Source organism: Ursus arctos, unplaced genomic scaffold, assembly GCF_023065955.2.
Source record: "Ursus arctos isolate Adak ecotype North America unplaced genomic scaffold, UrsArc2.0 scaffold_5, whole genome shotgun sequence".
NCBI lineage: Eukaryota > Metazoa > Chordata > Mammalia > Carnivora > Ursidae > Ursus > Ursus arctos.
This window is the reverse complement of record NW_026623067.1, coordinates 44,398,277-44,408,984: the sequence shown is the minus strand read 5'-3', so window position 1 is coordinate 44,408,984 and position 10,708 is coordinate 44,398,277.

The window sequence follows — 10,708 nt, the reverse complement described above, 5'->3', positions numbered from 1 at the left end:
GGTTGGTTGATCGTAGTAGAAAATATAAGCTTGAGTAAAGATAGACTTAGGAGTGATGTTGCCATTGGATTCATCATGTGAAGGGCATTAGCCTGGAAGCGGAAGATACTATGTGATCTGTGTAGTTCCAGATGGCAGAACTCATTCCAATATGAGGAAGTGCAGATTAAGCATTTTTGAATTCTAAAGAAAATTTCAGCTTTGATCAGGGAGGTAAAGTAGGTGATTCTTACAATTCCTTCTAATTCTAAAAAGTCCTCACATTTAGTGGTTCTGGATTGTGTTTGGTTTTCATTTCAGCTTCTTTAGAAGGGCAATTTTGAAAATGATGAGTGATTTCTTTTAACCAAGCCAGCAATTTTAGGGCATCAAAAGGGACAAGTTTAAAATTTTTCTCTAGTAAAAAGGCGATTTGTTTTGCCCTCTCCACAATTATTCTCTGTACTGGGTTCCATATAAATGTCAGAACAGGCTCAGTGAACCAGAAGGCCTGATTATGTGTATATATATATATATATATATATATATATATATATATATATATCTCCCATATAATATACCCTGTATTATTAATATATACGTATTTAAAGACCAGATAATTTTAACCAAAATTTCATTATGAAAAGTTCTAAAATACAGACAAGTTGAAAGAATTATGTGGTGAAAACCCATACTTCAATCAATATTTTGCTATAGTTGCTCTACCATATATTGATCAAAACGAGTAACTCTGATGCAAGTTATTTTCAAATCCAGATACTCACATAGAGACCTCAATCCAGTGAATTCCCAAAGAGCTGCATTTGCATTTTGCCTAAACAATTGCTTTGCACATACTTTGTGCCATCGGCTGGCCTACCCATGCTTTTCTCCTAGCTGCAGTGTTATCACATTTAGGAAGAGCATATAGAAATAGCAAACATCATGGAGTGCTTTGCATGTGAGAATACTGCAGTGAGAAGATGAAGTCTCACGAAGCCTCTGCTCCAACGTCTTGGAGACTGTCTCATGAATCAGTAGAGGGTATTGCTGGTCGCACTGAGTAAGGGAGTGCTTTCTCTATATAGCTGTTTTCCAAGCCATGCCTAAGGGTGTTTTGAATAATTGCTTTTAATCCTCTAATTTTCTTAAATGGAACATTTAATTTCTTCCTTAATGATGGGAATCCTCCCACCTTTAGAATTGTCTCCCATTGTCATCTTCCTTTACAGCTGGGAGTCAGACTGAATTTTGATCTTGGAGTAGCTCACAAAATGTTGGGCATGACCACGTACTAGTGAAGGGGAAGGGGTGTCCTACATATCTTGGAGTGGGATTCTATGTCAAGGCTACTTTTGTAGTGCTCTTTGTATTGGGGTGGCAATAACAAGGGCATTAGAGTCAGATGACCTGAGGTGTCTGTCACACCTCATTTTAGCTGTGTAATCTTATGCAAGTTAATATCTTTTTGTCTCTCCATCTGCCTCTTTTCCTATCTCCCTTTCCTCTTATTTCAAAAATCATGATAATAACACCCTACTGAAAGAGTCAAATTTTGTTAAGTATTTTGTTGTGTTTTGGAAGGAGGAAGTTCACACCTGCAGTTGAGCGATCTTGGTTTCCGATTGTGAGCTGTCTTCTAGCATCCCGCGTCCAGTTACCCGATTTAGACTTACCAAGCCATTTGTCATGCAGCTGAAGGGAAGGAAGCTTTAAGCTCCTTATTAGCTCTCTTCCATGGAATACTTTAGCCACTGTGTTTCCTTTCAGTTCTTCCTTGGGGCGAGGGGCGGGGGGAATAGCACATGGCAGGTTTTGTTCTTTGAACCCCTGTGTGTAAAGATTGAGCACAGTACAAGACAGAAGGTATCAGCTACATAGTGTTCATTAGGATAGTCAGACATAGACTCAAATAGGTTGAACTGAATCCAGCAGAAAAATTGAATATTTGGTCTGGTTTTTGAAATACAATTCATATGGCATGAAAGACATAATGTCTCTCAAATTCAGAGTCATGTTGCCAAAACTGTCGGAGGCTTGCCAGTCCATTACCAAGTCTCATTAAATACTTCACAATATTAAGAAAGAGTCCAAAGGTCAAGCACTAGGTAATCACTGTTTAACTGAAGGCCCTTTTGCCATTTCTCAGTTGACTTATTAATTGATCGTTTCACCCAATCTTCACCCACGTAGAAGCATTAGTTTCAGAGCACAGAGTCCTGCAGGGTAGCAGATGCTTGAGATAGAATCTCGGGTAACTTCTCTGCTTTGGGTGTCAATTTTTTCACTCAGCACAAATGGTTTTGATACAAACTGAAATTCAGATATATTTAATTTCATCATTATTTATTGAGATGATGCATATATCTGACACACACGCTAAAATGTTCCATTAGCGTCAGCTTTTGTTATTATACCCATGGGAGTATTTGAGATTAGAACCATGACTCTTTCATGTATTTGTTTATTAAATAATAACCATAGATATAACTGGCCATGTTTAGATGTATATGTATTATGAGCATATGTGGCCCTTTATTGTCTGTGGCCATATCAGATACAGACAGCCTGCGACATCTGATGCCATAACTTACTTGAGGCTGCTTTCTAGACCCTTTTATTAAAAGGCTCAGAGATCTTGAAATCGTAAGCCCAGGCTGTGTGGGACCTCATCATTTCCCACAGGAGAGAAAACAGATTGCCCAGGGGCGTCAAGTTTGTTTGTTCACGTATCATCTCTGTCACACTAGTATACTGATTCACTGGTCTTTTCAAAATATTTGACTTCCAACTTGTATACCTTATATTAAAAATAACAAATATTTATTAAACATCCAGGACTGGACTTCGTGCCAAGAACTTCACATGAATTATCTCATTCAAACTCTTAAAACAACCTATTTTATAGATGTTGTCTTCATTTCTCCAGTGAAAAAACAGAGATTGTCATGGACTTTTGTGAGAGTCCATATTCTCAATTTTATCTCTTAATTGCTATAAAATATCTTCTTTTTTTTTTTTAAGATTTTATTTATTTATTCGACAGAGATAGAGACAGCCAGCGAGAGAGGGAACACAAGCAGGGGGAGTGGGAGAGGAAGAAGCAGGCTCATAGCGGAGGAGCCTGATGTGGGGCTCGATCCCATAACGCCGGGATCACGCCCTGAGCCGAAGGCAGACGCTTAACCGCTGTGCCACCCAGGAGCCCCTATAAAATATCTTCTGCCTGTATTTAAACACAAACAATACAACCGGCCCTTCCTCTTGGTGAGGTGCCACCCGCCATGGTGTAGAGTGACACTGCGAGTATCTTGGGGAGTCCTTGAATATTTTGTAATTAACATTGCAGGCTTAGTAATCACAGTTAAAAGTCAGGTCTATTTATTGCCTTTGCTTTTTACTGGTACCTCAGAACACTTTAGACACTAACTTGTTAATAAGTCCATGGAAAGAATATTTATACAATTCCTACATTAAGGGACAGTTTGCCTGAGTTTGAGTTCTGTCTCTGTCTCTTATTAACTTGGTGACTGGTCACATGTTTCTGTGCTTCAGATCCCTTTTATGTAAGATAAATGTTATAACGCCTATCTCATTGGGTGGTTGTGAATATTTAATGAGATAATACATATAAAGCCCTTAGACAATGTCTGACACATAGAAAACACTCTAACACTCCATGAAAGCTAGCCATAATCTTTTTAAAAAATTTAGATTTGCACTTTGATCACTAGTGTGTGCTGACACTCTTGCAGCAAGGGATTTTAAATAAAGCTTGCCGAGGCAGCTGATGATATTTTGTTGAAAAAAGGTAAGACTGGGAGTTATTTGAAGGAAGAGAATGTGAAAAGGGAAGTACAAGTTGTGTGTGCGCATTGTGTGTGCCTGTGTGTGTGCCTGTACATGTGCGTGCTTGTGTATGTGTGCGTGTGTGTGCCCATGTGAGTGGGTTGTAAAAAGCTGGTCAGGAAGCCATTTTTTTGTGTGTGGTTTCAAAGCAGAAATAAGTATTACCACTTGGTGGAAGAAATAAAGAGGCAAAAACTAACTTGCTATAAAGAAATTGTTCTGAGGGGCTGGGGTAGTGCAGTCGGTTAAGCACCTGACTCCTGATTTTGGCTCAGGTCATGATCTCAGGTTCGTGAGATGGAGCCCCATGTTGGGCTCTGTGGTCAACAGGGAGTCTGCTTGTCCCTCTATCTCTGCTCCTCCTCGTGCGCGCGCTCTCTCTCTAACATAATAATAAAATCTAAAAAAAAAAAAAAAAAAACAAAACAAAAAAAGCAAAAGAAATTGTTCTCTATTAATGGAATGGGCTCCTTCTTTAGGTTGGGAATTTTCCAAAACCAAGAGTATTTGATGAGGTGCTCGAAACTGTTGTGCCTTCACGTGAGATACGGAGCTCATAGGCCATCAGGAGCCAGGAGCTGATGAGAATGACTCATCCGAAGGAATCGGGAGTTAACCATTGTTGTTACTAAGGAGCATGGGCACCGCGTCGGCAGATCCTCTCACTTTCCCAGAGTTTCTAGAAGTCCAGTTTTTTATGTGCACTTCCTCAATTTTCAAATATTGGCATCTATGAAAAGAGTGACTGTGTGGGGGCTAAGAAAATCCCGAAGCCACATGCAGTTTGTCTGCCGTTTGTCGGAGACCCCCGCTTTAGCAGCAGTATGCTGAAGAGTAGGTGACACTGGCATTCTCCGTCTGAGTGCTGATCTTAGTTTTTCCACATACTCCATTTGAGATTTTGGAAACAACCTCAAAGATACCATTTCTCACAATGTTTCTGCATTTTTTCTTCTGCTTTCCCCCATTTCCTTCCTTTGTTCCTTCCTTCTTTCCTTCCTTCCTCCTCCTTCTCTCTTTCTTTGCTTTCTTTCTTTCACGTTCAATGTAAATAGCAGCAACATCTTTATTTGAATGTCAATGTTTGTCAACCATTCAATTGTTTGATTTCTCATTATACAATTCAATACAAGAGGCAATCTTCAGTTTGTATGCAACATGACTCTGAGAAGAAGACTCATTGTTGGAAAATCCTTCCTGCTTGTACTTCAAAAATATTTCTATCACAAGAAACTCATGTTTTTTTAAAGCTATCTTTGTACATGAATTGCCCCATTAATATGCCTGGTACAGGTATAGCGTGATGATTCACCTTAATGCTGATAAAGAGGGTTTTTCCCTCCAAGTTTTTATGTAAATTGAAAATATATTTTTAAAATATTTTTTGTGCACCCACTTAAATCTTAAAGCATGAGGCTTTAAAGTAGAGACCCCATTCTTGGAATGTAGCTGGCAACTCACAGACATTGAAAAATTATTTGTGCAATAAATAAATGGAATAATTCATTCATTGGGATTTTCTAAAAAAACAGGAGCATATCAAACTACATTTTAGTTAGTTGGGATACATTTGCCTCTCCAAGTGGTCTATGAACACTCTGAAGATGCCAAGCTTGTCTGTCCATCTTTAGATTTCTAAGCACCTACAACATGCCAATAAACCTATACTTTCAAGGTTTTTCACAATTCACCACATGTAGAAGCTTATGCTATTTTATGTAGTACTGGAGTAGACTGATAAAGCCAGAGACAACAATCCTACAGGCTTCAGCTGTTCGAACCTAATCAGCTGCTTTGATGACTGAAGGGACACACAGTCTGTCTCATGTGTCTCCACATACAAGCTGAGAAGCTCAAAACACACTCACTGCGTCTCTTAGGGCAAAATACTTCCCCCACTATACTATCTACAAAAGAATGCTAATTTGGGTCAGATAATATATATCTTCCTGGACTGAGCTCTGTTAACCTTGAGTTCATCTGCATAAATCTAAAGAACTGAGACTCAAAACTCTGATGGGTGAATTCTGGGTTTGAAAAGTGTAGTAATACTTTAGCCCTGTATTTGTTTTCAACTGAGATCATTTCAGACTCAGGTGGTCTAACTAAATCGAACAGGTGGCCCTGCTATGACCTAAAAAGAACACCGATGTCCCAAGTCTGCCAAGATAACTTTATTGAAGCTGTGGTCTTTTATGCATGATGACAGGTGGGAAATACCCTGCAAAAGATATTGAGTAACAGGGACCAAATCTTCTGATGCAAACGATAAACAGAGCGCACCTCTAGCCTTGCAGTGTCAGAGGAATCAACATTTCCCATTGTGTTTGAAACCAAGCTTTCCATTTTTTTTCCTGAAAGAAAAAAGATGGTGCTTAGAATGAAACATAGTGGAAATGGGTTAAGCCCAGGCTGGATGAACTGAGAAAGGGTACTTAGGCTTTCTAGGTCTCTTTGGGGATAATTACAATTGTCTTATTCTAATTAAGAGCTGTCTGTACAATACTTAGAACAGTAAAGGCTTAATCAGTACTTTCCCAGCCCATACTCCACTGGCCCAAACTAAGTGTGCATTTCTCGTAGCTGCTTCCACATGCTTACGTAGCTGCTTTGCAGAATTCACAGCCATTGCGGTAAGTTTGCCCGTCAGAACCACACACCGGTTTGTGACTCTTGGGACAGGGTTTTCCACCTGTAGCTGGTTTCTCATAGTTGCTGCAAAAAGCCTGTAATTTAAATGAAGTGTTTTTTTTACTTCATGAATAATGCCACTGACGTCATTAGTTCTCTCAAGCAATGAAAAGATATGCTAAATTTATGCTTAAATTCTTTCAAAAAGCATGTATTTTATTATTCCAATGAAGATATATGTTGAAAATAAAAAGTAATAAAAGTTACACATAGTCCTAGCACCCAGAGATGTCCTTTGTGAGCGTTTTTCTTTCCATTTCTTTTCTATGCATTGCATTTCCAGTTTTCTATTAAAAACAGAATCACACTGTATATATGTCCCATTCACTCTTTATCACTTACCTTTTCTGTACCTTTATGAACATCCCGGAAAGTAGGATTTTCGTGGTGTAATACTCCATCATAAATATGTGAAATGATTTATTTTACTAATACCCCATTGTTGTATATTTCTTCTTCTGTACACTAACTGAGTCAAAATCACCATTTTATATGTAAAATACTTGTACATATTCTGATTACTTTCTTCGGGTATGCTCTTATGAGAAGAATTGCTATCTCAAAGGTTATAACTTTCAATGCTCCCAATACTGATCGCTAAACTGCCTTATCATAAGTGTGTATCCAAGTATATATTCTTTGTCTCTTTCTTGGAATTTTGGGAGAAAGTTGCCTATACCCGTCTTTTATAAGTCACTCCTCAACACAGCTAGAAGCGCCTCAAGATAATAAGCCGTATTAGATTCATCTTTTTATCCATTTCCTAGGAAAGGATCTGGTAAAAGTCAAATATTGAAAAATATTTGTGGAATGAATGGGAAAAGAGAACAGAATTTAGAAGGTATATTGTAGGCCCTAGTGTTACAGCCAACTTGCTCAATTGCCAGTGATTCTTAGCAAGTTTGCACCATGTCCTTCAAAATCAGAGCCCCTCTACACTTTTCCAAATATGGCTCTACTCTGCCCACAGTAAATGCCTAACATGTAGTGAGGGCTTGCAGTGTTTTAGCCACTGTACTGAGTGCTTTAAATGGAACTATTCATTTAACCCTCTGGAGCAGTCCTATGGAATTGGTATTATTATCAAGACTTTACAGATAAGGAGAATGAGACCTACAGAAGTTAAATAATTTGCTCAAGCTCACGTAGTTATTAAGTCATAAAAACCGGAGTCAGATGAGGACAGTTTAACTCCAGAGCTGACATTCTTAGCCATTTCACATCACAATCATACAGGAAGCCAGTAATAGAGCCAAACAGGTCCATTACTAACCTTTGAAAACACTTTGCTTTTCCCCAACACTACACGACTCCTTCCTCCTGGAACAAACTTTCCCTTTTATATCATTCTTTAATGTGTATCTCAAGTACCATCTGATACTCAAAATTTTCATAATAACTCTCAGGCAAAAATGGATTGCTCCTGTTTCCAAATGCCTTCAAACATTATTTGATACCAACCTTCAATAATGCAAACATGTTTGTTTTTCAAAAAAAAAAAAATTTTTTTTTTCTGGATGCAAACTCCCTGAAGAAAGGGAATATAAAATATGTTATATAATCATCTTCTATCATTGATCTCTTCATTAGCTATTTGTCTCTCTACCTGCCAATAATACAAACAATACATGTTTATAATAGAACTTTTAAAAACACAGAGCAGTACAAGGGGGATTTACTTAAAAACACAGAATCAGTTATCCCCAAATTTGACATTTTCTATGTTTATATATTTTTAAAATATGGTCACTCAGTTGATAGCATTTTACAAAATCCTTTTTAAATTTGAAATATATTTCAGTACCTGTGTCAAGTAACATATATTTTATATGGCTATTTTGAATAGTTATATAGCCATTTTGAACAATTACCATATGTTATACGTATTATTATGCAAATCCCCATTTAGAAACATTTAGTTTGTTTCCATGTTTTTTTGCTAATGCAGACAATATTGTCAGGAATATCTGTATAAATACTGTTTTGATACAACCCCAATTCTTTTCTTAGGCTGCATTTCTAGAGGTAAAATCTGTGTTTGAATTTGTCTTTTTAAAGACTTTTGATGCAGGTATCTGGTAAAAAGTCAGGAATCATTTTTTTATATGTGCATTTCCTGTATGTCTTGAACATAATAGATGCTCAGTAAGCGTCGTTAAATAGTAGGGAGGATAGGACAAATACATACAGAATTTAATAGAGAGCCTGGCATAAAGTGTGTTTACAAATCTTCCTCTTAAGAATAGAGAACAAACTTTCAGCGCCCACTTTTGTATCCTTCTTTCTTTACCAGTGCTTCAACCAGAGAAAATCTGCATTTATCTGCATTTATCACTTTCCCCTGCTGAGATTTTGCTTTTGCATTTATTTAATCAAAGGATGTGTCTTTGAAAAGTAATAAATCCAATGTTCTAATTTTGCAGGTGGGGACTCTGAGGGCTCACTTAGTTTTGGAAGAAATGCTTCCAACATTTCCATAAAGTGGTAAAGGAGATAGAACTAATGCTTTGAAATCTCATTACATTGTGATTTTTCTGGGTTGCTTCTCGTCCTTATTTATCTGTCATGGTGATGATTGGAAAGCATTTTTCCAAGCACCTAGTTTTGAATATTAAGTCCCTCCTCTCAAGAAGTTCCTGGTCATGCTTATATATCTGCTTGCAAATTAGTTGGTATTAAAAGCATCATAACAATAATGCAGTTTGTAAAGGTGATGACATGATTTCATTGCCATAATCTTCAAAATGTATTTCTAGACTTGAAAGTTCAGCAGGAAAATATATTCCTCTACCTGCCACACAGAATGTCATTTTTCCCATGTGGTAAAGAGGGGAACAAGGCAGAATATTAGAAATATCAGCCTAAGGATTAGAAATATCAGAGTTAAGCAGGTTGTCATCAACCCGTGTAGCATAAACTCGTCATTGTCTTTGAACAAGAATCTGATTTGTTGGGGGCGCCTGGGTGGCACAGCGGTTAAGCATCTGCCTTTGGCTCAGGGCGTGATCCTGGCGTTATGGGATCGAGCCCCACGTCAGGCTCCTCCTCTGGGAGCCTGCTTCTTCCTCTCCCACTCCCCCTGCTTGTGTTCCCTCTCTCGCTGGCTGTCTCTATCTCTGTCAAATAAATAAAATCTTAAAAAAAAAAAAAAAGAATCTGACTTGTTATCTTTATTCTTTCTGAAGTCACCATGTGAGATAAAAGATATCTCAGTGGTATCAAAACACAAGAATGGAGATTTAAATGAAATATTTAGTCTTGTCAGTTGGCAAAATAATTTTTAAAGAATCTAAGTATTTGATATGATGTAGTTTAAGCAATGACTGAATTTGGCTAGTTTTTTTCTAAACATTTTCTGTTGTAAAAACAATGTCTGATACAGAGAGTTTACATTTGATGGGACAGAAGGGACTTACTTTACCAGAAGTTAATTGTTGAAAATAATTGAATTCTCCTTTTATTTTCCTTCTTATTTATCATGATTTTTTTCAAAGATTTATTTTCTGTATTTTTGCTATTTAGCATCCTTTTTAATTCCCTTTCATATGATTCCATAAAGAAATCAATTTAATTTCTTTACTGTGTGCTCAATAAACATTGACTGAGTGTTAACATTGTGCCAGTGAGTTGAATTTTCAAGGTCCTCTAATTAAATTTCTTTCTTTCTTTTTTTTTTTTTTTAAAGATTTTATTTATTTATTTGACAGTGAGAGAGACAGCGAGTCAGAGAGGGAACACAAGCAGGGGGAGTGGGAGAGGAAGAAGCAGGCTCCTAGCAGAGAAGCCTGATGTGGGGCTCGATCCCAGAACACTGGGATCACGCCCTGAGCTGAAGGCAGACGCTTAATGACTGTGCCACCCAGGCGCCCCGTCTAATTAAATTTCTGATGAAAATTTTACAATCAAATTTTTCCTGGAGAAAATAACCATTGTTTAAAAAGACTTGAGGAGATTGAGGAGATAAAACAAGTACATGTGATTTTAGATTAGATCTTATACTAGGAAGATGGTATTTTTGGGACAATTGGTGAAATTTGGATAAGATGATAGATTAGTTAATAGTTACGTGTCATTGTTAAGATCCTTATTTTGATGACTGTACTAAAGTTATGCAAAATGTTAAGATGGTATTTCTTCGAACTATTTTTACTTTTTTTTAAATTAAATTATTTCAAAATGAAAAGGTTAA